This window comes from Canis lupus, chromosome 3, assembly GCF_048164855.1.
Source record: "Canis lupus baileyi chromosome 3, mCanLup2.hap1, whole genome shotgun sequence".
In the NCBI taxonomy this organism is placed as follows: Eukaryota; Metazoa; Chordata; class Mammalia; order Carnivora; family Canidae; genus Canis; species Canis lupus.
This window is the reverse complement of record NC_132840.1, coordinates 85,786,583-85,814,369: the sequence shown is the minus strand read 5'-3', so window position 1 is coordinate 85,814,369 and position 27,787 is coordinate 85,786,583. Positions and strand designations below refer to the sequence as shown.

The 27,787-nt window shown below is 45.2% G+C and overlaps 1 protein-coding gene and 1 long non-coding RNA gene across 8 annotated transcripts in view; both read right to left on the bottom strand.

The window, feature by feature from the left end:
- NTM (neurotrimin) overlaps positions 1–27,787 on the bottom strand; it is a 941,158-nt gene that overhangs the window by 669,911 nt on the left and 243,460 nt on the right. The window lies entirely within an intron of this gene.
- Positions 373–27,109, bottom strand: LOC140631255 (uncharacterized). 7 transcript variants are annotated; one of them, XR_012028890.1, is made up of 4 exons: positions 27,005–27,109; positions 25,536–25,643; positions 10,591–10,715; positions 373–694 (listed from the first exon to the last, which is right to left on the bottom strand). It is a non-coding gene; the product is annotated as an uncharacterized lncRNA (long non-coding RNA). The 7 variants fall into 7 exon arrangements; XR_012028891.1 differs by having other exon boundaries at positions 374–694; positions 10,625–10,715; XR_012028892.1 differs by lacking the exon at positions 373–694 and adding an exon at positions 9,854–10,328 and having other exon boundaries at positions 10,625–10,715.

Here is a 27,787-nt window from a genome sequence, read left to right as displayed (position 1 = left end):
TCTACGTGCTTCTACTGAACGAGGTGATTAACTCCTTGACCTTACAGAACACTAACGTGACCTCAGAGGATAGATAGAATCTTGTTATCTTGTAATGAGTTTTATGGCTTATTTCCGTTCGTTTCAGCCATGTTTCTTCAGTGATTAAGGCAATTATCAGCCTATGGATTTCAGGATTATGAATTATGGAGCTCTCTCCAGGTAATGCAAGGGCCCTGGGAATGCCCACACCATTTCTTATCCCATTCCCACTCTCCCTCCCCCACATGCATAAGCAAATACTGCGTTCTGTTTCCGGAAACCCTACACTCACATATGGTTGTCAAAGCAGTGACTTTTAGATTTACTTGATCTGAGTAAATTCGCTACATACCAGGAGCTGGTGCCATGCATGGTGTTTTAATTACCATCATTATTACTCAAATTGAGACAAAGAGATCTTTCCATCTTCCACTAGGATGTTATAGAGCAAGTGGCAGTGCTTAACTGAACACTTGCGGTTGTCAGCACAACAACCTGTCACCACGCACCTGGCGCATGACATGATGAAATGAACAACCCCAGACACAACATCGGCAGACGTCACGGGCCCACTTTTGTCTCTGGCTCATGCTTCAGTATTTGTCAGCTTCTTTTGGCTTCCATTTGAATTCACGCAACTCAAGAGTGATTCTTTTTCTTCGATTTCCTCTTTCTGGAGGTGCCACAAAAAAGCAGTTTATGGATCCAAGAGAAATGTGCCACAAATCTCAGGTCCTATATCCTCACACCATACTATGCAGTATAATGAGAGGAAAGAATAGGGCGATGACCTACAAGCTACCACACACCTCCCACCCCGTGCTTTTGCCCCCTCTCTTTTCCTAGTATTATCGTTAAACTATCTTAGTATTACAAAGTGATAGGGTTGCTGAGAGTATATCTTACAAAAAGAAATTAAATCCTAAGCTGTACTTTGCTTAGGATGCAATATATGCCTACAGGAAATGACCTGAAATACATAATTCAGGAATTACTTGAAATAAATATTAAAATCATCATTTGTAGTAGGTTAAAAAAAAACTTATCTACAAGGTACATGAAGGTCAACTTTTTCTCTCAGCTCTGGTCCCCGAAAGAGCTGGGGACAATGGTCCTCCAACCCTGTGTGGTGTGGTGAAGAATCAGATATGAATTTCTCTCCAGCTCCATCACTGACAAACTATAGAAGCTTCGGACAAATGTTTAACTCTGCTAAAGCTTAATTTTCCCATTTACTCAATGGATGTGATTTGTAGAATTTCAGAAATGTGGCAAGAATCAAGTGAAATCATGTATAAAAAAAATAAACCTAGCAGACTGGGAAGCTTATTGTTTGACAGATTGCTTCCCCCTCGATTTGTTTTTCTTAGCTTGCCCTTTCTTATCTTGGAAGCTAGGGGTTCCTCTAAAGGCCTGTTTACTCTAACACTCTGCGTCATGGCCCACAGTGTGGTGGTTGCCCTCGGTGATGCCCTTCTCAAAGGTTAGAGATGCACTGTTCATGCCTCGCACAATTTCATAACCTACTGGGGTCTGTCCGTGCACCTAAGAGCATTCTCACTGGTGATACTCTTGAGTCTGAAGAAAGTTGTGAATTTCTTTCTTTGCTCAGGGCTCATATTTTCCCTGGATCAAATGCTTCTGAGTCTCAAGGACTTGCTTTGCTATTTCTGGACACTTCTCCGTGATCCACTTGACCTTTTGTTAAGGAAGGTTGGTGGGGGATATAATCCCACTGATAAACGTGTGAAATTTAAGATGAGTTAACCCAGAATTTTCAGCTGGTGCTGCTCGGGTGTGAAGGCTAACCTCCTTATGAACAGTCTCCAGTCGGGGAGCCCTGCAAGGCAGCCTATAAGTTCCATGTCCCCTTTCACATTTTCTGTCTCCATATAATTCTGGACTGAGGGCTTTACACACTCCTTAGTGAACACATTATGGTGTGGACATGACCCAGAAACAATGAGCACATCCTTGTATTTCTTTTATAATATAAAAATCGATACTGAAAACCAGGAAATATGTCATACTGGGAATAGTAGGTTAAAATTGAAACAAAACTCCAAAAGTCGAAAAAGCTGAGATTGAAACACCCTCTAGAGTTCATTTCTTTTCAATTTCCCACTATACATTTCTAGTTGGAGGTGTCAAGGACTGTCTGATGATTATCACACCTACCCCCAGAAATTCCTGGCCAAATTGCAGGATCTGGCAAAGAGATTCTAAGTGTGAGACAACGCACAAATAATTTTCATGCCATTTATGCTAAAATGTACTCTAAAAAGGTAAAGTACAATAAAAAAAATTCTGGAACTTCATGTAAAACCTGCAACTAAGTAGACCATGGCACCGAATATTTTGAAGAGATGACTGACTGACTTGCAGAAATCAAAGTTCTGGGCATCTTTTCAAATTGGTATGTGTGGAAGGGAAAGGAAATGAGTTAAGGTATGGGGGAGGAGACTGAGTTGGACTTGCCTAGATTTTTCCATGTGAAGTTTAAAAGAAAATTGTATGCACCAAAAAGAGAAGAAGAGCAGAGGGCTGTGTTTTAAATACTTAGGCTGTTGGGTCATGCTGTCTGGGCCTCACTATTCGACCCTAGAGCGTATGCAAAAGCGTGAGTGTGGTTTCTGTAAAACTTTATTGTAAAAACAGGTAACTTGGCCAGCTTTGGCCCAGGGGCCATGATTTGCTGACCTCTGTCTTAGGTGATCGATTGTGTGCTTGTCCTTGAAGTCTATTCAGAAAATATACTTGCTCTCTTGTTCACTTCTCTGTGCTGACAGTGCTGGTCTGCGTTTTTAGCCTCCGTTTTGTGCATATTCATCATTAAGATTGGTCTTGGGGTTTCATACTCTTAATAATTAGAATCTAAGTTTTCTATTTCCTTTTGCGAAGGCCAAGCATCATGGACATTTCTGATAGCATGCAACTGTGTTGGGGTCATGATCCAGTCCCCGACATTCGCCTCTAGCATTCTGGGTGCCCCCTGTAATCCAATATCTCCAGACCTATCCAAGAACTGGTGGAAAAATGGTATGAAAGACAATATTAGACCCATCCCAAGGGTGGACGGGAGCTCTGCTACCACGGAGGAAAGAAGATACATATCACACATATCTCCAAGAGCACCACAGCACTAGCTACCTGAATGTGTAAGAAGTAGAATAATATAAAAAACAAACCACTGGGAGAGGTCCCCATGGTAGAGATGAAGGTTAAAACTGGATGAGATTGTAAAAAGAGTAAGACGCCGCAGGGTTTGGTGTAATACACAGATGTCCTTTCCCATTGGGCACGTAAGGTCTGAATGAGAAAGCCAAAATTGAAATGGAATGCTCTTGCACGCCTTCCCCAGAATGCCTGCTGCCTTTGCCAGCTCTCCAGCCACTGGCTCTGACTCGGCAGGAATTTGTGCTTTGAGGAAAGTCTGAGAACAGCAAACACATTTGAGAGGGGCACGTGAGAGCCTCTCCCGAGGGAGGACCTACCGAAGCAGCAGCATGATAGGGTTCCCAAGCACATGGCCTTGTCAACTAGACCCCTCCCCTTCGTTGTCAAGCGCTTCTCTCTACCTCAATTTTTCTAACTATTCAATGGCTGATGATAGTATCTACTTCATGATTATTGTGAAGGCTGCTAACCACAAAGGAGGCACATAAGGGAAGGGCTCACTCCACGGCACCTTTCTGAATGGATAAGAACACAGAGACTCCAGACTCGAGCCTGGCGCCTGTTGGTAGAGCCCATGTTGACGATGTTTCAAGCCTCTCCACTGCAGGGGAAGCTTCTGATAACCAAGCACAAGATGGCATCAATGAGGAAGTCCCCATTCCCATTATGAAACACCTGAACATACATGGGTTTATAGCCATCCTCAATTCTTTCTCAGGGGGAAAAAAATCATTTCTCTTCTTACACCAAATGGCTAAAGGAAAATATACCTTTCAATCTTCTTAAGACAAATCTATCATGCTGATAAAATATTTACAAAAAGAAATTGAGAAATCCTATAAACTAAGCCCCTTGTAATAAATCCATTCCTAAAAGAAATAGACTTTTCTTTTGATGAAAATCCATGTATGAAAGGATTTCTCAATCCCTACTAGTGTACAGCAAAATTATCTTACATAGTATTTGTACAATAAACTTTCATAGCAAGTAATGAATTTGGGCAGCCCCTCAGCAAGAACAGGCCAAGTAGTAGACACCCGCTTCTGGTGGTACTTCGTACAGTAGGACAAAGGGTCTATCGGGCCAACAATCAGTTATGCAAATGAAATACCCTGGGGAAGCATCAGTCACGGGCCCTAGGATGTAATTTCCCAATTCCCATCAGGTTCTACTGGAACCAGAATTTCAGTGATCACATAGACGCCGTGTCCAGGTATTATCGCATATGTGCACATAGATTTGCATATTCCATGAGGTTAGATCAATGGTTAAGAACTCAGTCTACTGGTCCCGTGGGGCGCCTTTGACTTCCATCGACTCCTTCTCTCCCCACCCCGCCCCCTGCCCCTCCCTGGACAGCACCCCTCTTCACTGGGAAGCAGAGAAGAGGGAAGGTCGGGGGGAAGAGGAAGAAACCTCTCAGGGAGCTTGCACTTAGCCTCTTATACATTGGGCCAGAGTCCTAGCACCACATTTCCAGGTCCTCAGCCTCTGAGTAAATTCTCCAAACCCCCAACCACTGTGTAACCTCCTGGGAGATTCCATGGAGGTAGGCTTATAATGGTAAGAACCGCAGAATGAATGATAGGGGCGCCTGGGTGCCTCAGTTGGTCAAGTGTCTACCTTCAGCTCAGGTCATAACCTCCGGGTCCTTGGATCGAGTCCCGCATCAGGCCCTCTGCTCAGTGGGGAGTCTGCTTCTCCATCTTCCCCTACCCCCTGCCTGTGCGTTCTCACTCTCCCTCATAAAAATAAATGAAAATTTTTTGAAAAATAAAAGAGAAGTGCAGAATGAGAGAAGAAGTACAGAATTTCAAAAAAAAAAAAGAAGTACAGAATTTCTGTGCATATTTGATTATGACTGTACCAAAAAAAAAAAAAATCCAAGCCTGACTCATTTTTAGGCAGCACACACCTCCAGGGTATACCCTGAGCCTCTGGGGATTCCCAGGTCTCCTTCGCACAGCTCTCCTGCATGAGCTCAGAGCAAGTTTTCCCGAGTGCACGTTCAGCCTGCCTGTGCCCCATGACCATGGATGTGAGGCTTGCTGAGGGTGGCACACGTGTCCATGGTTTGCTATAGCTGGAGCTCCGGCAGCTGCACACAGCCCGGAGGTGGTAGGCGTCAGTGATGGCTGAGCAGGTAACACACAGGGCTGTCGGGTTGGGCCAGCAGTCCAGCTCCTTCTCAAGGATGAGCGTGCTCCCTGTGGCCTCAGGGTGAACATACTCACAGTTCCTGTGCACCACGGGCATGTGAGAGCCCCCAAGGGGTGCTGGCCAGGGCATGGGACAGTAGTCGGCCAGCCCTGGAGGAACACCATACAATGGCACTGATGTCACCCGTCTCCTGGGTCTCCGGCCTTCAGGACAAGCACCTGCAGCTCCGCCTGTGCCCGTTTCCAGGAGTCCCCGGGGCCTCGTGTGCAGGTACAGGCCGCAGGCCTCCCGCAGCCCCCGGCGGGCACAGCCAGGACAAAGCAGCCACGTGGAAAGTGTCAGATCAGCAGGTGTCTCCCACTGATAGAATCATCCCTTAATTCACTGTGAGCTGTGCCATTTAATTACCTTGATCCATGCTTTGTTTTGCTAAAGTGAATGTCACAGATTGAGTATTACTTGCTGAAAACAGCAACAGAGGCTTGAAGGTTCTGTAATGGGAGCTGAAAGATGAGCTCTCTTTTTCCCTGGACCGCTCTCTCATTCTCCTCTTCTCGAGTTCCTTCTCAGTCTTTTTTTTTTTTTTTGTTTCTTTTAAGAGCAAAATGTAAAATATTAATTTTGAGCAGAAGTAAAATTAAGCCCTCTGGAAACGATTCTGGGAAACCGAGCCATAGCCTGACTTAATTAAGAAGCGATTATGCTGAAGAGCCTATATTAAGGCTTCACGTTTCTGGTACAGACAGAGTCGCTTTTAGAGAAGTCAAGTCAGGCAGCAGAGGGGGACGGGGGGAGGGGACGGGATGGTAATTGGGTGGATGAGCAAAAGCATTGTTGTTGTAGATGTGATGAAAAAACATACATAAAAGTAGAGAAAATGTAACTAGGCTTGGAGGTTTCTCCGTCCATCTTTCAGGAAGGTCAAGATGAGACCATGGAGCCATCACCATCTCATCCAAAGTCTTCGGACCAGTCTAGGGTGGGTCATCTCCACTCGGCTCCCCACCCTTCCAGCTCAGGTGTCTGAAGAGGCAGGGAAATGGGCTTGCGTGTAACAAAACTCCAGGGAACGTGGTTAGCCCCCTGCTGCTCTCAGGATGGCAACAACTAATTAGCCCCACAAATTTATGGGCTCCAGGGATGTGAGCAGATGGGTATTTAAGTTAACAGCAGAACCAATTTGTCCTCCATTAATTCCAGAGTGATACCTGAGTTTATTGGAGTTTTATATTGTTTCATCTGTTTCAAAGTCAGTTCTTGCACTTCCCCAAATTGTTATTCTTTTGACAAGCAACTATCTGGCTCTCTCCTCAGTTTCTAGAACGGAGTCCTGACTCAACTCCAAACTGCTCTGCCTTTCTTGAATGTTGAGGACTGCTGATGGAGCTTCAACACGGCACTCTCTTCCCAACCCTTCCCATCTCCAGTCTCCATTTGTTGTGTTCCTCACTGTCCATCCAGCCTGGTCACTTGCTCCAGAGTGGCTGTGCTTCGTGCCAGGCAATGGTCGTGTCATAAAAACCACCAGAATTTTGATGGGTGTCTTTTTGTTCTCTACTTGATTTAAGAGATACATTAAGGAGCAAAGTCTTAAAATCCAGACTATGGGAACTTTCAGAAAACCCAGGGATCATCTACTACAATAAATTACCAGTTAGGGTGCTACTCACAGCCACCACTGACTCCCATCTCTGCTCTTCTCTCCCCACCCCTCCCCAACAACAAAAAAAGGGGGTTGCATTGGAAAAGCTAGACAGGCTGACAGCTCCAGGCACCCAGACTGGCCTCAATTGGTAAGATTCAGATCTGCTCACTCTTCTGAGCTCACAAGACCAGTGGGCTCATGGTGGTCTCAGAGAGACCTCATAGTCATGGAGCTCTGCTTTTACCGCCACAGCCCTGGCTGCAGCCAGAGACAATCCCCTTTAATCTGCTTTATTTAAAAAGGATTCTAAAAAAATAATTTAAAAAAAGGATTCTACTGTGAAATACCTTTTGAAAACCACTGAGCTAGTCTAACTCCCTCCTTTTTATGAGTTAAAAAAAAAAAAAAAAAAGCTCATAAGATTCAATAAGGTTAGTGACTTGTCCAAGGTCGCAGGGGTGGACTATCAAATAAAACTCCTGATGCCTCTTCAAAGACATGCTTATTATTCCACAACTCAGTCTAGTGAATTAGGAAATCATTATCATCATAATTATCATCATCATCATCATCAACAACATCACCATAATGTCAATCTGGGTACAGAATGTAAGTCTCAACAGAGAAATTAGCAAGTAGCTACAGTGTGGACACCCGTGAATTGTCCTACAGTGGCAACTAAGCACAGAGGAACACTTCCTAAGAGTACATATTTTCTTGCGTGGACTAATTTCTGTCTCTTGGGCAATGCCATTCCCATGATTCCTTTAGTATGTGTGCTGACAGCCAACATGCAGGGCTGATTGTAGTGTCTGGAAAAAGCAAGTAACTCATTGAGTACTATAACCTGGCAGGTGAAAAATAAATAAATAAAATTAAAAAAAAAAAAGGTAGATAGTAGCAGCTTTTAGTCACCAATGAAGAGAAACCATGTGACAGTCATCCTCAGCCTCTGCTGGGCATCAAAATAATCTGTGAAGCTTCGAAACAATACTGAGCTCTAGACCCCTCCCAGGAGATAGTGGTTTCATAGTTTTGGAGTGGGTGGGCAAGGGCGTCTACGGGCATGAGAAACCTTCACCGCTATTTTCCACATAGAGTTCAGCTGAGGCCCCACGTTTAGGAGTTGCTGCACTTAATTGATGTCCCCTGTGGAGTGTGAGGTCCTGCAGTCTGGCCTCTGGATTCATATTTCAAGCTTTTGTTCCAAAGCAGTGGGGGAGAGTGGGCCTCACGAATGAGACAGGAAATGACAAATTAGGTCCATGCCATGGTTCAGCCAACACAAAAGTTTGGCTTATGAGAGCCTGCAGGGGAGCCTCTACCGGGAAGGATGATTGTCCACCCTGAGCTCTACCTTCTAAGGAACAGGATGAGCCAAATGCTGTACATTCTCAGTCAATAATCTGTTTTGAGATGGATGAATCTAGAAGTTTTTTGGACTCATTTTTTTTAGTCTTTGTCTCTTGTCACAATAATAAGTCGTATATGTTTATCATTCCAGCACGAAGAAGTACGTACGGTATCTTTCCATGTGGTTTCATAGTCTTTCCAGGTATAAGGGGAAGCCCTTGGAAGTCTTCCCAACTGCAAGGAGGTTGTGGAACCAGCAAAAAATACACAGAAAACAAAAAGACATCCTCAAAATTGGAGCAGCTCTGCTTCCAAACACTCTCCTGGGATGGGTGCTCCCATCTTTCCCTGGGTCACTAGAACCAGAGGGGAATTTGGCCACCACCCCCTACACCCCCCTCCATTGAAGAGCTGCCAACTTCTCCAGAGAAAGCGCCAGAATAGGTTTTGCGTGGTGAGGGAGGGGCAAGTTTGTGTTTCAGAAAAAGACTCTTCCCCCTCTTGGCTTAACAGTAAAATGGTTAGGTCTTGCCACTAGGTCTTTGTATCTGACCTACTAGGTGAGGTGTCTGTGGTTAAGGGGAAAGGTCGCACATGTCCCTTTTTTAGACTTCTAAGACTTCTTTATTAGAAGCAGCCTTTCCACTTTGACTACCAAATTCTATTTGATAAATAGAGATTTTCTTTGGAAAATAAATGTGATCTGCAAAGAGAAGAAGGTGCAGTCAGCAAGTTCGTAGGAAATGCCTCAAACCAGGAAGGAAGGAAAGGAAAAAGAAAAAGATCAGTATTACTTTGCATTCCAAATGGTATGACTGTAATTATCTCCATGCTAACAAATATCTTAACGTTTGGATGCTTCTCCATGTACTGCCATGAGTCCACCTTCTTAAATTGGTTAGGGAGGCAGGATGAGATGGGAAGGCCAGCCTGGGCTCAGATGGCCTAGTTTTAAGCCCCAGCTTTGCCCCTCATCAGTTGTGTGACCTCCAGCAAGTTACTCAGCCTCTCTGTGCCTCCCTACCTCCTTTGTCAAATGAGCATAATAGCAAGCAGTCTTTTAAGATTCCCTCAAAGATTGAGTTAATTAACATAAAAGTTTTCCAAAGAGTGCCTGTAAGTACCTCATGAGGCTGAGCTATCACTGTGTTAAATTTTCTAAATGCTCACTTTAAAAAATGTTTTCAAACGGCGTGGAGGGAGAATTAAATTGTTCCCATTCTAGAGATAATGAAACTACTACCACAGAGAATGTTCAAGATCCCCTGACTATGTAGTGGAAGAACCTAGAAGCAGGATCTCGCTTTCCTATACGTATAGGATGGCCTTCGAGCCTTTCAAAAGGGGATACAAGAGGGTGTCATAACAGATAGGACTTGAAGCCAGAGCACTTCTAGAGTAATGCCTCCTTTATCACGTTTGCTTATCATTAACATATCATTATCATATCTTCATATCTTTTTTAGAAATTTATTTTTATTTAAATTCCATTAATTAACACACAATGTATTATCAGCTCCAGAGCTAGAGTTCAGTGATTTGTCGGTTGCATACAACACCCAGTCCTCATCATATCACATGCCCTCATACTTTTCTAAGCCCACTTTTAAATAAAGTTTTCCTAAGTGTTTTAAATTCACTAGACTCTCGCATCTGACTCTCCTATGATGATAACACTCCTAACCTTATTGATGGGGCACAGCTTTCCGGTAATTGGTAATTCCTGTGAACCGACACATCTATACTCTTCCTCCCAGAAGAGTTCACACTGCATGAGAACAAGTGCTTGTCAAAACAGAAGGATCTTCTTAGATAATAGGGTCAAACTATGGGAGCAATGCCATGCCCAAGGCAGCCAATGTGACCCGGAGGATGTTGCTGTTTAGGACAGGGGACAGTTGAGGGGGACCCTTACTTGTTAGTTATCAGTCCACGGAGAAGCTCAGCTACAAGAAGGTGCTGGAATCAAAGTCTAGGAAGCAAATAAAAAATTCTACCATTTTTGAGAGCCTGTTTGTTCCAAGAACTTTCATTTTTGGCTCATCCTTATAACATCTCTACAGGATGCATTGTCTTGTGCACCACCAGGCTAGCATGGCTTCTGGGAGGTGATTTTTTATGCAAAGTTAGCTACCTAAGGACAGTGTCCTTTTGGCTTGGGCACAAGAACTGGAAAGAGGTTAGGTGGTGGCAGAGGCGAGCAGAGAGCAGGCCAAGGAGCAGGTAGGACTCACCCTTAATTAAAGTCAGAAGAAGCCAGTTATCTACCTGCAGATAGATAGCAGCTCCACAGCCTTGATTTGGAGCCAGGCTCTATTCTCCGGCAGGCGGCACAGGATGAGCAGGTGAAGCTGCTGGCCTGGCAAGAACAGAGACAACCTGAACCGCATGGCCAGGACAGCGGGCTGACTGGAAGGGACATGAGGATAGAGGTGGGGCTGATGCGCCCAGTTTGGGAAGCAGAGAAGATGTAACGTAGCTGGGTGCAGACGCCTGAAAGCAGATGTAACCTGTACACGCTACCCTTTGATATTACTGCCCTAGCAGCTGGAGTGTCTTTCCTCCCACTATTTGGATTTTTAAAATTTAATGCAATGTGTTTCCATAGAAAGTGACTCAGGCCTTCCGCAAAAAAAAAAAAAAAAAAAAAAGAAAAAAGAAAGGAAGAAAGGAAGGAAGGAAGGAAGGAAGAAAGAAAGAAAGAAAGAAAGAAAGAAAGAAAGAAAGAAAAAGAAAGAAAAAACAACAACAAAAAATCAGCTTCAGGGATAGCATCCTCTGAATGCTTTAGATTTTGGTTTTTGTTTGCTTTATTTTTGTTTTAATTTTTAAGTAATCTCTATAGCCGACGTGGGGCTCGCATTCACAATCAAGAGTCGCATGCTGTACCGACTGAGCCAGCCAGGTGTCCCACCTGGATTTTGTTTTAGAAGAGAATGAGAGCAGCACTGTTGGAGTGAACTAGGAGACAGAGGGCTGGCTTGCACATCCATGCTGGCAATCGTCACCAGGGACAAAGAGAAAGATGCTCACTCGGAGGCTGAGAGGTGAGTAGGGGACTATGTCTTTGGCGATGAACGTTGCCAGCTTTCCAGGGCAATCTGGGCTCTCACCTGACCTCAGAGATCATCTAGACTGCAGAGTAAGCAATGTCAAAGTCTAAACTCTGCCTACGATGAGGCCAACCACAAGTGGAGAGGGGTGGTGAAGACAACTAGCAGGACCTGCCGAGCACGGGAGCTCAGTGAAGCTGCCTCATTACATTGCGAGGTGTAGCATCTCCATTTGATGTCTGAGAATCGGGCCTCACGGAAGACGTGCAATAACTTGCCCCAGGTCACATGGCCCATCGAAGGGGAGTCGGGCAGGGGCCAGGTCCGTGTGATTCTGCACCTCGTTCTGTGTCCGGGGGACTCTGGAGCAGCCCAGAGGCTGTGCAGCCACTGCAGTTGCCCTGACAAGTATGCAATGACAGATTTTCTGCATTGTCTTAGTTAGTTATTACTTTAATTTCACAGATGGAAAAACTGAGGTTTAGAGAGGCTAATATGCAAGTCAGGATTCCAGCTCCAGTCTTTCTGAATCCAGGACCAGAACACTAAACTTCTGTTCCTAGATAGAGCTAGGCATTTTCTCCTGATTCTCCTATTCATTCCTTGCCTTTGGTTATGCAAAACTGGGCAAATATTTGAGCAAAATATGAACATATGAATGTATGAATGACTACATAAGATTTATTTACACACACACACACACACACACACACACACATATAACTTATATAACTTCTAGTGCCAACCATGTAGAAGATACTGTCCACATAGTTATATTATTTCTCATATTAACAATAACTACACAAAGCAAAACTAGATTATATTATTAAGCTCCTTTTACAGAGATAGAAACTGAAGCTCAGAAGTAAAAAAAAAAAAAAAAAAGAATTGCCAATGTCACTTAGTGAGGTCAAAGCAAAGAGTCAAACTTAAGGCTGTTTGATTACAAAATCTCAGGCCATTTTTCCCCCTGTCTTTGTGTAAAATGATCGTCAAGTGACTTCAAAGAGAAGTGATAAGACCCCTCCAGCATAAAGGTTCAGGAAGCATATCACAAAATAAGTTTACACGTGTTCCGTATCAACTTTTTTTTTTTTTTTTTTTTTTTTTTTTTTGTGGTCAGTGCATTCAAATCACAGAAAAACTAGGTTAGGCTTTGTTTTCATGACTCCATTATGCAGAGGAAGAGTCTCTTTAAGAAAGCACTTTTTTTTTTTTCGGGGGGCTTGAAATTTCCTCTGAGCAGCTCTTTCTAGAAGAGTTATTAGAATTTATTTTCAATTATACACCAGAATAAGCCGTCTGCAGTATAGTTAACTTTCAATTTCAGCCAATTTTCGACGCATTCAATCATAGATGCCTCAGTGATTAAGAATCTATGTTGCAAAACAATTCCCACTTTGCAACAATGCAATCACACAGATCTACAACTCATAACATATTATCCAATGCTTTTTCAGCTCACTGGTGAAGTGAAATAGAATTTACCAACCATCCCCTTTTACCCAGTGTGCTCCAAGCTCATTTGCAAACTGTTCTGCAACTCAAAACAGCTCACGAGAGGGTTTGTGTTCAACGTAGCCTTGAAGAGACGGAGACGGGCCGCTTTGGAGATTCATGACTTTGGGCCACCTCGTTTTCTCTTTCTATTCCTAATGTACGTTTGGCTGAACATAACATACCACGAGGAACTGAGCCCCTCCCTTCAAGATTCTGAAATTGCTCTCCATGATAGAAGTAGATTCATGAAGAAGACCAAGACCGCTGTTTGCTCTTCTCGATGGCATGGCCATTGTGCATGAGGTAGGGAGGGTGGGGGGAGCAGAAACTTGGGTAGAAACACTGCCAGATACAGACAGCAAATCTGAACTCTCTTATTTTTTTTTTTTGAACTCTCTTATTTTTATTATTAAAGTTTGGAAGAGGGATCCCTGGGTGGCGCAGCGGTTTGGCGCCTGCCTTTGGCCCAGGGTGCGATCCTGGAGACCCGGGATCGAATCCCACATTGGGCTCCCGGTGCATGGAGCCTGCTTCTCCCTCTGCCTGTGTCTCTGCCTCTCTCTCTCTCTCTCTCTCTGTGACTATCATGAATAAATAAATAAAATCTTTTAAAAAAAATAAAGTTTGGAAGATAACGGCTGTCTTAACAAACGTGTAGAAAAGTTGGAGTTTCATGCACTGAATGAAGCCGTGGTAATCGCTTACACTGGGCCTCGCTTTCAGTAGGATGCATCCCATCTGAGGTTCTGTTTGAAGTCCACGGGACAGAAGAGATTGGTAAAATGAGTGAAGACGAAGCAGAATAACCTCTCAAAGAGGATTGGCTCCCTGCTGACCGAAGCCAAGTCTTCCGAGTTGCAAAGTGAAATACTCTGAAGTCGCGCATAAGCCCCCTCGGAAATGTACCTCTAACAAAATAGGAGAGGATAAATCAGAGCCCAATTATTAAGAAATACTTCAAACAGACTCATCTGACCTCTCCCCCTTTTTGGGGGGCCCTCAGGCTACGGTGAAAGTGGAACGGAACACCAAACCTCTGGCTCTCGGAATAGGTTTTGGATGCAGTGAGAAGAGAATATCGGAACAAAGAGATGGTCTGAACAAAGCTGCCCAAGAATAAGCAAGATGAAAGGAAGTGCGAAGGCAAGACTGCAAACACATCACAGAGAAAAGGGAAAAGGACAAATTAGAAATAAAGAAAGGAACCTTGCTCGCAAAGGTTCCATGAAAAACCCCGTTTGGAAGAAACTCTAACTTGAAATGCCTAAGCATATCCTCTGAGTGCTTTATTCCATACCATGACTCGACAAGAGCATGAATGCATGAGTAAAATAAGAAGGAAAAGATTGCAAAACAATAGACTGAGATGAAAGAGTTGGGGATCCCTGGGTGGCGCAGCGGTTTAGCGCCTGCCTTTGGCCCAGGGCGCGATCCTGGAGACCCGGGATTGAATCCCACATCAGGCTCCCGGTGCATGGAGCCTGCTCCTCCCTCTGCCTGTGTCTCTGCCTCTCTCTCTCTCTCTCTCTCTCTCTCTCTGTGTGTGTGTGACTATCATAAATAAATAATTAAATAAAAAAAAGAAAAAGAAAAGAAAGAGTCAACTGTGGCTCTACAGCCCGAACTGAAGATCGTTCGAGGACTAATCAATCGGGAGTCAGCAACACAAGAGGGGCCACTGGCCAATTCAGTTAGCGGCGTAAAGGAACGACCTGGGATACTCTAGGCAAATGCTGAGGAAGAAATGCAAAGTGATTAAAGAAATTAAAGAGAAGATGAAGAGTATGGAGGGAATCAAACATAGGAAAAAGTGTCATCCCTGGACCACAGACCCTAACGAACACACTGACAAAATATTCAAGTAGGCGAGACAGGAGACCTGCCCTGAAATGGAGGAAGAACTGAGTCTGGGGATCACAGGAGCTCTCTGTGTTCCCAGAAACATTATTTCAAACTTATCTGATCCTCCTCACATGAAAGAATGTCAAGGATAAAGTAAGAATTCTCTGGCATCTAGGTGGAAAAAGGAGTCACTGGACAAAAACTAAATAGGTAAACACAAGCCCGTCAGAGCTCTGCAAGGTAGCAGTCAATGCTTGAGGACGTGACGACAGTGTCTGCCACAATTTGAGGGAAATAAAATGTGACTGCAAAATATTACAGCAGTTGGGTTGCTTTTTAAAGGCACAAAGCAGACAGCCCCAAACATGTAAAAATGCACAAACCAATCAAAATGGAGGAAAGGTAAAAGACTCTTTGGTTGTGAAACTTTAATGCATTTAAATTTATAATTAGGACAAAACAATGATGAAAATTGCAGTAACAAAAGTGAATGACAATGAGAAATAATGACTTAATTAAGGGGAAAGTGATAGTATTACAGTGCTTATTTCCACATCCTTTTTAGCTGTGAGTCAACTGCTACTGTCTATAGTGAAAACATGTAGTTTAAAAAAATACTCCAATCTCTTAATGGTTTTAATCTCTTTTACACACATTAGAGGGAACTTCTAGAGAACAATTTATATTGTGATTTAAAAATCCATCCCGGCTTTGAAAGTATCTAACAATAACAGAGGCAGGAAACCGACATTGAGAAGTTAGGCTGATTGAAAATGTTATCGGTCTGGGTACTTTCCGTGGTTTGGGTGGTTTCCTCTGTCTGGGGACTTTAGGCAGTAAGTTCATTTATTAAACACACACACACACACTTTTATTGAACACTTGGTAAGGTAGGCATGCTTCACACACTTCTCATTAACTTCTCTCAATGCCCCACACGACGTGCTCTTCTGATCACTTAACCTAGACAGATCTACACATCACAAAGTCTAAGCAAATTGTTAGTGGGGGCCAGAGCCCTACTGAAATCCGCCTATTTCCAAATGCATCCCTGAGTTACCCCTATGCTGTGCTCCCTTAACTATTTAATGTCACTCTGATCATTGGGACGGTGTTTACTAGAGAATATTGAGAAGCTGCAGAACATATGCGACCATAAACATTGGGGGAAGCTTTTGGTTTCTGAAAACATGGATCTTCACTGTCAGCGTTTTTCGTCCAAACAGATTCCCACTCTCTGAAGAGTGATAGCACAAAGATATTAAATATTAGCTTTTCAGAGGGGAAAAAAAAAAAAAACCTCTAAATCCCTAACAAACTCTAGTTAAAATTTCATATAATGTGCCAGAGATAAAGAGAGAAAAAAATATTCAATAAAAGGCTCAACCTGAAATACAGATCACTAATTAACCTCCAAGACATCCCAGTACAGAAGGTGATTATCGTGATCTGACCCAGGGGGATTTTAACAAAGAGAAAAATCTCAGTGTCTAAAGTTGTCTATTGGATCTTGATTGGATCATGTATTACGAGTCCTCACTCTTGACTTGTTCTCTGACTATAGATCTCATTTGCATTACTAGGCTATTTGGTCTATGCAAGGATGATGAATGTGAAGGAATAAGAGAATAATTTGAGAAACTAATCATTAGGTCTGGCAAGCCCTTTACCACACAAATATTTGTATTCAACTCAAGCAAGGTATGAAAAAAAGGTAAAGGGTCAAGCAAACCTGAAAACTTCCAAGATTTTCCCCTAGATTCAATTTAAAAGGGCTTACCCGAATCTTTGTAGTTACGATGAATCACAAGAGATTAAGGTGAGGCTTAGAAGAGAGGGAAAAAAATATTTGAGAAGCATCTCCTTTGGGGAAAATCTGATTTTCGGATAATAAGCATAATAGATTTCTGCTGATCCAAAGTAGAGATTGCTAATTTTCGATCCCAATATCCGTTATGACTGTCATAAAATCTCTGATATTTAGTGGAACATGTGGTCCGACCTCCTTTACAGTTGGATGTAGTCATGGAATTAAGTCCCCACCATCAAGAGGTTGGGTGGAAGCTTCCAAGAATTGCCCTAAAGCATAGTTGGTTTATGCTTTTTGACCTTTCCTCTCCCCTCTGGAAGAGGGTCCTTGGAAGGTGTAGTAAGCAATGCCTGGACCTCTGATGGTCAGGCGGGCAAGCATCACAGTCTGGTTGGTGCAGAGGAGCACTGGTCCTGGGTGACAAAGAGCCACCGAGTCAGCCCTGGGCTGCCTATCTTGATAATTTTATACATGCAAAACCGATTTCTACATTATTTAAGCCATAATTTCTCAGGTTTCTGTGGCTTGCCACTAAACCTCGTCCTAAGCGATACACTTCCTTTAGCAAAATACAAATCTGGATCCTTTATTCTGGTCCACAGATTGTTGGGTCTAATGGAAAACAAATGAGGTTCTATCCTCCGTTCAGCCAAACCAACCAAATGTAAATACTCCCATTTCAAAATCGTGTGCATGTATCCGTGCATCCTCCGGGGTGTTTCTTATAAGTGAGCTGCTTTCTTCCCGGGGCTTCCATCAATGGAAGCAATTTTAAGCAGCTAAATGTGAGCAAGAGGCAACAGAGTGTCCTACTCTCCCCAGCCAGCCAATTACTCAATGCGCGGGGATCGGCGTCGGCCGGTTCCGTTGCCATCGAGCTGCTTGTGTTCAGAACCCTGCTCAGAGAGCGGGTGCCCCTTAGGTTAGGATTCAGAACATGTCCACATGTCGGGCCATTTCAGAGGCTGGACGGCCACGCAAGCCTGGGTGGTGGCGACTAGGGGAGGAGCGAGCTTCCACGGGCTTGGCTCTGGCACAGCTAGACGTGCTCAGACGGAGAGCACCTTGCAGGAAGTGACTTAGGCATTCTGTGCCGGTGGGAAGGATAAAAAGAAAAAAAAGAATCTTAAATGCATTTGCAGCCGCACGGCTTTTGCTCTTCATTGAATCTGTTATTAAGTCCCTGGGAAGACCTCTGTCTTCTTCATTTAAAGGCAGGAAACACAAGACACAAAGCCCCCCCAAACTCCCAGGAACACGCTTCACGAGGGCCCTGCTCGTGATCCCTCAGCTCCCAACCCAGGAGGCGAGCGGAGAGCCGGGCCCCAGACCGGGGGATGTCCCGAAGGCTGCGGCCTGCCACTCGGATGCCAGGCACTCATGTCCCCGGGGAGTCCACCCGCTGCCTCCTCGTACAGCCTGTCTTTCTCCTCTACTCTGTTTGCCTTTGTCCTCTACCTCCGGCGCTTAGGCACCCGCTGTCATTCCAGCTGGACACTCGCCTCTGAACCAAGGGCACAGCAGTCCCCAGGGTCCCCTTTGATTTTTACAAACTTCGACAATACTTCAGCCCCCTCTTTTATTTGTATGTCTCCAGCGAGAACGGCCCTTGCTCAGGCTTCAACTCAGGTAGCACTTGGTCTGCAGGGCCCGGCAACAGTCCTGACACATAATGAGATTCAGACAGAGGCAGTAATTTCCTCAGAGAGCAGGATAATTGGTATTGAGCATGAGGATGAGAGACGTGAGCACCATGTGGGTGTCTGACTCTTGGCTACCAGACATGCCCCAAATAAAACTGATGAGCAGTTACTTCTAATACCCGCGCGCTCACACACACACAGTGCTACCTAAAAGCTTTTCAGATATCTATGTAGTTGGGCAAAGAGCCACACAACTTTAAATATTCTTGGTAATCATCATGTTTATTGAGCATTTACTGCACGCCAAACCCTGTGCCAAACACATTAGTACATTAAAGTACTCTTTGTGAACTATTAATAGCTATTATTCCCCACATTGTGCAAGTGAAAGAGCAGATTTAGAGACGTGAAGTAACTTCTCCACATCCACACCACTCTTCTGTGGCCAAGCTCCCCACAGTACTCCCTTCTGCGCAGCCGGTGACGCCAAGGCTCGCCGAGCTGTCGTGCGGGTGTGGGCAGGGCCCGTGAGGAGCAGCCCTGAAGAAGTTAGATGAATATCTTGCTGATTTTTTCTTTTCTTTTTTTTTTTTAAGATTTTATTTATTCATGAGAGAGAGACAGAGAGAGACAGAAACAGAGACAGAGACAGAGATGCAGGGAGCCCGACGTGGAACTCGATCCCAGGACCCCAGGGTCAGGCCCTGGGCCGAAGGCAGATGCTCAACCACTGAGCCACGCAGGTGCCCCTGATTTCAAGTGTGTTGTGGGTGAGGGATGCATTCCCTCCTCTTCCTGTCTTTGCATCGTATTTTTCCTGACGTTAAGTCCCATCAACTCCCCCTCTGGCTGGAAGACTTCTCCGAGCTCTGTAGTCATCTGGCAGCCAAATGAAGGTTTCGCAGCCTTGAACGGCTCACATTTTCTTGGCAAACGAGGCTTTCGCTGTGGGCAAACGAGGCTCTTGCCGTGGACGTCGGGGCTTCAGAGGATGGAGGGCAACGGCTGTGTGCAGCAGCAAGATGGGATCCTTGTTCTCCCCCGTGGAGGGTATATTATCTTTTGTGCAAGCACCTAACTCATTAGAACTTGTGTTCCTTTCCGAGGGTGAAATCCTTATTATGGAAAAGTCCCTTTTTTTTTTTAATTTTATTTTTATTTTTATTTTTTTTAATTTTTATTTATTTATGATAGTCACAGAGAGAGAGAGAGAGAGGCGGAGACACAGGCAGAGAGAGAAGCAGGCTCCATGCACCGGGAGCCCGACGTGGGATTCGATCCCGGGTCTCCAGGATCGAGCCCTGGGCCAAAGGCAGGTGCCAAACCGCTGCACCACCCAGGGATCCCTGTGTGCTGCGGCAAGACAGGATCCTTGTTCTCCCCCGTGGACGGTTTATTATCTTTTGTCCAAGCACCTAACTCATTAGGACTTGTGTTCCTTTCCGAGGGTGAAATCCTTATTATGAAAAAGTCCCCTGATGGCACCTGGGAAGATGAGACTTAATTTGTGCTCCACAAGGGAACTTTTCCCTCAATATTCATAGAGGTGGCCCAGTCTAGCCAGGAGGGTGTTTGCCAGGAGACAAGGATTCTGGTGCAGTTAGGCTCCTTCATCACACTTTCCTTCATCTGGCCTCAGTTAAACTTTTTTTTTTTTTTAAGATTTTTTAATTTTTATTTAGAGACCCCTGGATGGGTCAGTGGGTTGAAGTCAGACCCTTGATTTCAGCTAAGGTCACGATGTCAGGGTCCTGGAATTGAGCCCCACCTCGAGCTCCCCACCCAGTGGGGAGTCTGCTTGTTCCTCTCTCTCTCTCTCTCCACCCCTCCACCAGCTCAAGTTCTTTTTTCTGTGTTTCGTTATTTTAGAGGGAGAGAGGGGGAGAGAGAGAGAGAGAGCGAGAGAGAGAGAGAGAGAGCGCAAGGGTGCATGTACCCAAGTAGAGGAAGGGGCAGAGGGGGAGGGGGAAGAGAATCTCCAGAAGACTCCCCGCTGAGCGTGGAGCCCCATGTGGGGCTTGATCCTACACCTTGAGATTGTGACCTGAGCCAGAACCAAGAGTTGGACGCTCACCTGACTGAGCCACCCAGGTGGCCCCTCAGTTAACACTTCTAATAAAGCACAGCCAAGCTCACTTTCCTCAAAGGGGCACTCCAGACACCGCCTCGTTCTGAGCGGGACAGCGTGTATCTTCCAGCCACTCGCACTGACACCCTCTCCCCCTCCCCCATGAAGAACAGTGCTGTATTTCATGCACAAATAGCAATTTCCAGCCACGAAGAAACACCTGGGAGAGCCAGGGCGCTCGTGGTACAAGATAATTAGAGATTATTATAATCGAAATTTCATTGCCACATCAAACTGTGTCTTTTAGCATTAATTAATCTCCAATCCCAGCCCCTGAGCCTCTCAACTCGCCTGCTGGAGCCACCAGCTTGTCAAACATACCAGAGCCTTGCATCTCATTATCTTATCACTGGGTGCAGGGGAGGAGATAAGCCCAGATTCCTCAGAGCCTTGGCCCAAGCAGCTGTGATTCGCAAGGTGGACTCCCTGGGAAGAGGCAGGTGGGAGAAGCGATTTGGGGAAGGCGAGCCGGCCTATTTATTGATTAATTTATGCTTTCTCAGCAAAGTAAGAGGCAGAGGATGAAAATCGCTTCCACCGGGGGAGCTGGGCCACGGACAAAGGCGAGGCACAGGTCACAGGTGGGGAGGAACTGAGGCGGGGTGAGGCACCTTCACGCCTCGGCTGGTTCTCCGATTCTGTCCTGATCCTGGAAGTGAGTGTAGAGGTGTCTCCCCATCTGTGCCTTTCTCCCTCTGCTTGTCACTTCATTCTTCTTATTGTTATTATTATTTTTTAAGAATTCTTTATTTATTTTATGATAGACATAGAGAGAGAGAGAGGCAGAGACACAGGAGGACAGAGAAGCAGGCTCCATGCCGGGAGCCCGACGTGGGACTCGATCCTGGGACTCCAGGATCGCGCCCGGGCCAGAGGCAGGTGCCAAACCGCTGAGCCACCCAGGGATCCCCTGTTATTATTATTTTTGCAGCATTTGCTGTCACTCTACACATGAGACATTTCAAAACCAGCATTTTTAAGACTTTCTTATTGACCAACGCTTTGCCCGCCACCGGGCACTGCAAACTACCACCTTTGGGACAAATAAACTGGTGTCCGATGGCTGCAATTTGATGACAAATATGTTTTTCACACATTTCCCTACTCATTCTGGTAACAAAATAGAGCTCCTTAGCAAACGGGCAAGCATTCACAGGTACAGCGATTAGTATTTCATCCCCGCTGTGCAGGGTCGCTCAGTACCGCAGTCATGACTAATTGCCACAAAGAATTATTCCAAGAAGTATAAATTCCCCGGTACAATTAGGTATCTTCCTCTCTACTCTTTTCTACACGTATTTGCAGTTTTAAAACTTCTCCTCTTCTGGGAAACTTTGATATAATCATTCCCATGTGCACGCAGTAGGATCTCCCCAGCGCGGGGGGCGGTATCACAAACACAGGCAACGGTACCAGTGAGTTGCAGGACACTGTGTTGGACAGACGGGGCCAGCCAGAGGGAGGACGTTCGGCAGATCCCCGTGGACGTTACCGGAGTCGGACTGGAGATGAGCCCGTGGGAGGACGGAGTCGTGACGGCAGCGGTGCGGGGTTTCAGGGCCGCTGTGTCCTGTTCCTCAGCCTGAGCACGGGCTGGTTGGATGTGTTCAGTTTGTGACACTTCATTGAGGCTGCGTTTTGTCAAGCCCAAAAGCAATTAAAATATAAAAAAAAGTATGTGAAGCCTGCCTGCCTCCTTTCTTCCTTCCTGTCTTCTTTCCCCCTCTCTTTCTCCTCTCCTCCCTCCCCTCCCCAACTGTACATGTCTCTCTTTTCCTAGGAAAAGACTCCATAGAACTAATTTCAGTGAATCCCAGGAAGCACCTATGTAGCCCTCTAGGCCTTTGGTCAAGCCTGAATCCTGAAAACTCCTGCTCCTTCCTCTGCAGTTACATGAATGGAACAGGAAAGTCACTCCCCTACACAGGGGACTCCCTATAGCCCACCAAGGGAGGAGCGGAGGACCTTATCGGGTGACCAACCACATCTGCAACTCGGACTGATAGAGCCATATGCTTTGCTTTCTCTTTGTTTGTTTGTTTTTAGTGGGAGAGAGCATGCATGAGCAGAGGGGACAGGCAGAGGGAGAGAGAGAATCCCAAGCAGGCTCCACACCCACCGTGGAGCCCAACAAGCACCTCAATCCCACAACCCTGAGATCATGACCCAAGTTGAAATCAAGAGCTGGATGCTCAACTGACTAAGCCACCCAGGTGCCTCTCCATATGCATTTTTAAAATTTAATGAATTTAATTTGAGATAGAGAGCAAGCAAGCAAAGGGGGCATGGGGGAGGAGGAGCAGAGGGAGAGGGACAAGCAGACTCCATGCTAAGTGCGGAGCCTGATGCAGGGCTTGATCTCTGACCCTGAGATGATGACCTGAGCAGAAATCAGGAGTTGGATACTCAAACGACTGAACCACCCAGGCTCCCCACCCCTCCATATGCTTTTGAAGACACATATCCATCTTCAAAGAACATGAAAATTTAACACTTAAAATAGAACCTAAGTATATTTTAGAATGAGGTGGTTTTCTCACATGGCTGCTTTCTGTATAGGAGATGAAATGAGCTCAACAGGTAGCACAGAGCATCCGATTTGGTAACTCTGCTTCCAGTCGGATGACAGGTAAACATAATAAGGTGCACATTATTATTTATGTGCCACCAAGCTTTTCAGGTTATGGAGATTTTTATGTACTTTGATAGTTTCTTTTTCAAAGGAGCAAATACTTCAAGCAGGTCAATGATTGAAATTCACTGAAGCTGGAAACCTTGGCTGACTTGCTCCTCATCACCATGTCCCAGATTCCTGGCATCCGGTAGGCATGTGAGACATGTTTAGTGAGAGAATGAATGGATGCACGCAGCAAACTGAAATATAAGCCAAAGAAAGAGTGGCTTTCCCTCCGTGTAGGCCATGGAGTAGCTCCTGATTAGCATGCTTGGGTGTTCTGACTTGACTCTTCCATTGTTCATGAAGCAAAACAGACTTGTGTTAACAAATCAATCATTCGTTAAATGTCTACCCTACGCTCAGCAAAAGGCTAAGTGCTACAAGTGGTAGAAAAGTATGTGTGGACCTAATTCCTACTCTCAAAGGCGGGCATTCATGAAATAGCAAGTAATTTAAATAGCTCACAAATGGTGCAAATACACACCAGGGCCCTCTGGCAGCTCGGGAAAGAGTAATCAAGGGTAGTGGAGCAGCCAGGGGAGACTTCCCGCAACGTCCGTGGTTCACAGGGTGACAGACACTGTCTTAGCCCTGGATTTGAACTCCTGCCTTTAACACTCAGAACTGCTCTGTGAGGAGAATAGCCCTGGATTCATTTTGTAGATGAGAACACTCATGAGATGAGCCCCAAATCATCGAGCTGGTCAGTAGTTTTCTAGCTGCAGAGCTACAATGCATGCTGTCACTGGAAGAAGCCTTCGGGGAGTTAGTTGGTCCTTGCACAACGGGCAGGATACTGATGAGTAGGAGGTCCAGCCCAGACCTTACGATGGTACCTGCCACAGAATTAGCCCTGTGAGCCCTGCCATCCACAAGCACAAATGGGAGGGCTTGGCCTCTAGCAGAGCACAAGATGCCCCAAGAAAAGACTGGGGCAAACACATCCTGACATGGCCCATCAGCTCTTTTCACAGAAAAAAATTAAGAGTCTTTAGCTACCTTTGTGAAAGCAACTGCTTTTGTTGGATAAGAGTTGATGCCCAGGACTCAAATTCTGCACTTCTAGGGCATGCCCTCCATTTTATCTTCTCCGAATGTAGGGCAGTCATGAGGTTTTTCCCTGGCTGACAGCAGAAGAAAAGCAGGACAGAAAGAGGATAAGTTAAACAGGCAAACATAGCCGACTCCTCCCCACTGCCTACATACACATTAGGTGCTTAATTGCGCAGTGTGCTTTCTTGGGGGCGGGGGAGAGCGCCTGGCCCAGAGGGTGACAAGCTGGAGCATGAGGACCATCAGCTCTGATCATTCGCAGGCTGGTGTCACTGCAGGTGCTTTGCATTCTCATCCGTATCGAGGCCTAGTCCATTGCTGATTATTTGTTTATTTAGTTACTGCTGTCTCGCTGCAAGCGCGCTGCCATCCAAATGAATTTTCATTTAAATATGCAAACAGTGGAAGATGGAATTTTAAAACAGAAGTACTTGGGCTCGCTAACATGGTTTGGTATAAAACAGAATTTGGTATACAATGTGCTGTCTGTCTTAGGCTTTAGCTCTTCGTTATTGAACAACCCAAAGGCAACCAGTATTCGCATATGATTCTACTGGGCGCAGAGCCTATATTCTCACCTCTATTTTCTTTCTTTCTTTTTTTTTTTTATTCTATGCTTTTTTAAAAAAAAAGATTTTATTTATTTATTCATGATAGACAGAGAGAGAGAGAGAGAGAGAGAGAGAGAGAGAGGCAGAGACCCAGGCAGAGGGAGAAGCAGGCTCCATGTAGGGAGCACGACATGGGACTCAGTCCTGGGTCTCCAGAATCATGCCCTGGACCGAAGGTGGCGCTAAACCGCTGAGCCACGGGGCTACCCCTCACCTCTATTTTCATTTGATTCTCAGATGAAGGGAGGTAAGGTGATATTTCCATCCACACTCAAGGAGTTGAGTCTCAGAGAGGGGAAGTGACTTCCTCAAGGTCACCCAACTATCACATGGTACAAATGGGGCTTGGCTTCCATCTTTGGATTGCAAGCTTCATACTCTTGGCCACTGTGCCCTCACTACCACTCACCTGGGATCTTGCACTACCTGCTGGGCTGATCTGAAGGAGATTATAAAGTTGAGTTCCAGTTAGAGGAGAGTCTGGAAACTCATGGGGCTCCCCCTCTCCATGCTAGGGCGGGTATCTTGGGGACATGAGTTATCTAAGATGGAAGGAAGGTGTTTCTTCAGAGCCATTTCCCTTTTATTTTATTTATTTATTTATTTTTCTTTCTCTTTTTGCTCTCTGGAGAACTACAACTTGAAACCCAGCACACCAAGAAAGAGCACCTGGATAGAAGGCAACCTATGTCTTAGTGACCAACACAAAGGTACAATTTTAATAGATAAAGACCAAGTGACTGAGGTCATGACGGAGCCAGTCAGGTTTCTTGGCTTTCCAGGGAGAGGGCCCAATGCAGAGGAAGCCCGGTGAGTTACTGGGGTGCATGTTTCCTGGGGGGAAGCCAGGACACCTCCTTACCTTCTCATCCTGCCTGCTGTTGAATGCCACAGAAAGAGTAGGGGCCCAGGAGGAGAACTGAAGCATGGATGCCCCACTTCCCTCTTTTTATCTTCAGTGTTTTGTTAACTGTGTCATCACAGAATAGATACAATCAATTTGTATTCTGTTAGGGCAGCAAAATTTTGGCTACCGAATAATGGTTAATTTAATAATCTGGTCAACTTAGAGGTAATAAACAAAATATTAATATAAATGAATTAAGTTTTCAAGCAAGAAATAAATTATTTGTTCATTCTTTCCAAAAACGGTTTTGAATACCAGGATGTACTAAGCATACAAATGAATGGCTGTCTGTGTGCGATGCAGTTGATGACAGAGCATGGACATGCCGTTGGGGATCTGAGAACCTCAGTTTGCAGCCCTGTTTCCCTGGGATTATGCAAACTATGAGATAAATAAAACATATATTCACTTATTTTAATTCCATCATCTTTCCCCTGTCCTTACCAGCTTGTGGTGCCCATAAGGTCACATTATTTTTTTTTTCAAAAATCTATTTATTTATTTTAGAGAGGGAGAGAGAGCATGTGAGCAGGGTAAGGGGCAGACAGAGAGGGAGAGAATCTCATACTGACTCCACGCTCAGCATGGAGCCCCATGCAGGGCTCGATCCCAGGCCCTTGAGATCATGACCTGAGCCAAAATCAAGAGTCAGATGCCCAACTGACTGACCCACCTAGGTGCCCCATGTTATTTTTAATAGGTAGAACTAGCTGGCTTTTTACTCCTTATATAACTACCAGGACTTAATCTCCAGTCATATCCTCCGTGTTGATTGGTATGGATTCCTAGAGAGGGCCTCTCCTGTTCTTACCCCTGTCCTTTCACTATTGTCTACCCCTTGCAGGTGGCTGGGGTATGGCACCCACCACATCCATAGTCATGGATGCCCTGCTCAGAAATCAGCTTTCCTAGCTAACATGCTGTTTCTCATGTTTCCAATGAGAGACGGGAAGGACATTTGTCCCTTATTCTATTTACTCCGTGGCCCCCAAATAGGGGCTGCACATCTCACAAAACCCCAGTGTGGAAATGGTCCTTTTGGTGCCTGTCCATAGCTCTCTTTTCTACAGTGAGAGGAAGGGGTGATTCTTGATTTGTGGCTTGGATTTAGGATCAGACAGCCCCTCTCCCTTGCATTTGCCTGTGACCGTCCCTCAGACATGCACTCGCACAGCTCCTCTCAGTGGTATGCAATGGATACCTCTTCTCGCACCTGTTCATCTCCTAGTCACCCTCCCATACTATTCTACTCACAAGTGTTCTCAAATTATTGTCATAATAATACACCTGGTCTTCCCAATTAGAATCATTGTTTAGAGGACATAGCTTAACTGTGTAGTGTAGACAGGCAAAACTCTGGCCACCGAATGAATATAGTGTGGACTACGGGTCAGACAATAATGTAGGTCAGGACCACCACTTACTGGTCATGTGAGCATTGATAAATAAGACATCTTGTGGTTCCAGTATCTTAACAGGGAGTGGGCTTGGTAAGCTCCGATTCCTTTCCCACCCTCACATGTCACATTACCTAAGTCTTGGGAATTCTTGCATCATACTCATTATGGAATCTGGTTACCTGGCAGCATTTATTCACTGTTACTGACTGGCGTCATTGGTCAGCATAGTTTCTACCTGTGATTCATTAGTTCATTCATTTCCCAAGTAATTATTGAACATCTACTATGCGCCAAGTACTCTTAGGCAGCGAGGATTCATTAGTAGACCAGCTGACCAAATAGGTCTGAATATCACAGAAATTGCATCTTAGTCTGGGAGATAATAAGTAATAAATTTGTGATCTAAAGCCAGTTAGTAATGTGCTATGAAGGACAGAGGAGAGTTGGTGGTAGAGGCTGTACACAGACCTGAGCGCAGTTATTGAGCAACCATGTGAATGTCTAGGATGGGAGCATTTCAGGCAGAGGGAACTGCAAGAGCTAGGGCCTTTAAGCAGGTGCATGCTCCGCTCGGTGGTTTGGAGGAGCAGCGAGAAACCCCATGTGAGGGGCTGAGCGAGCAAGGAGGAGTCATAGAACAGGAGGTTGTACAAAAGCCAGGGGCCTGATGAGGGAAGCCTTGCCAGCCATGCCAGGGCATTTGAATTGTATTCTATACAAGCTGAGAAGCCACTAGATCATAAACAGGGAGTAACCGGATCTGATGTATGTTTTAAAAGGTTAACTCTGACTGCTGAGAGGGAAGGA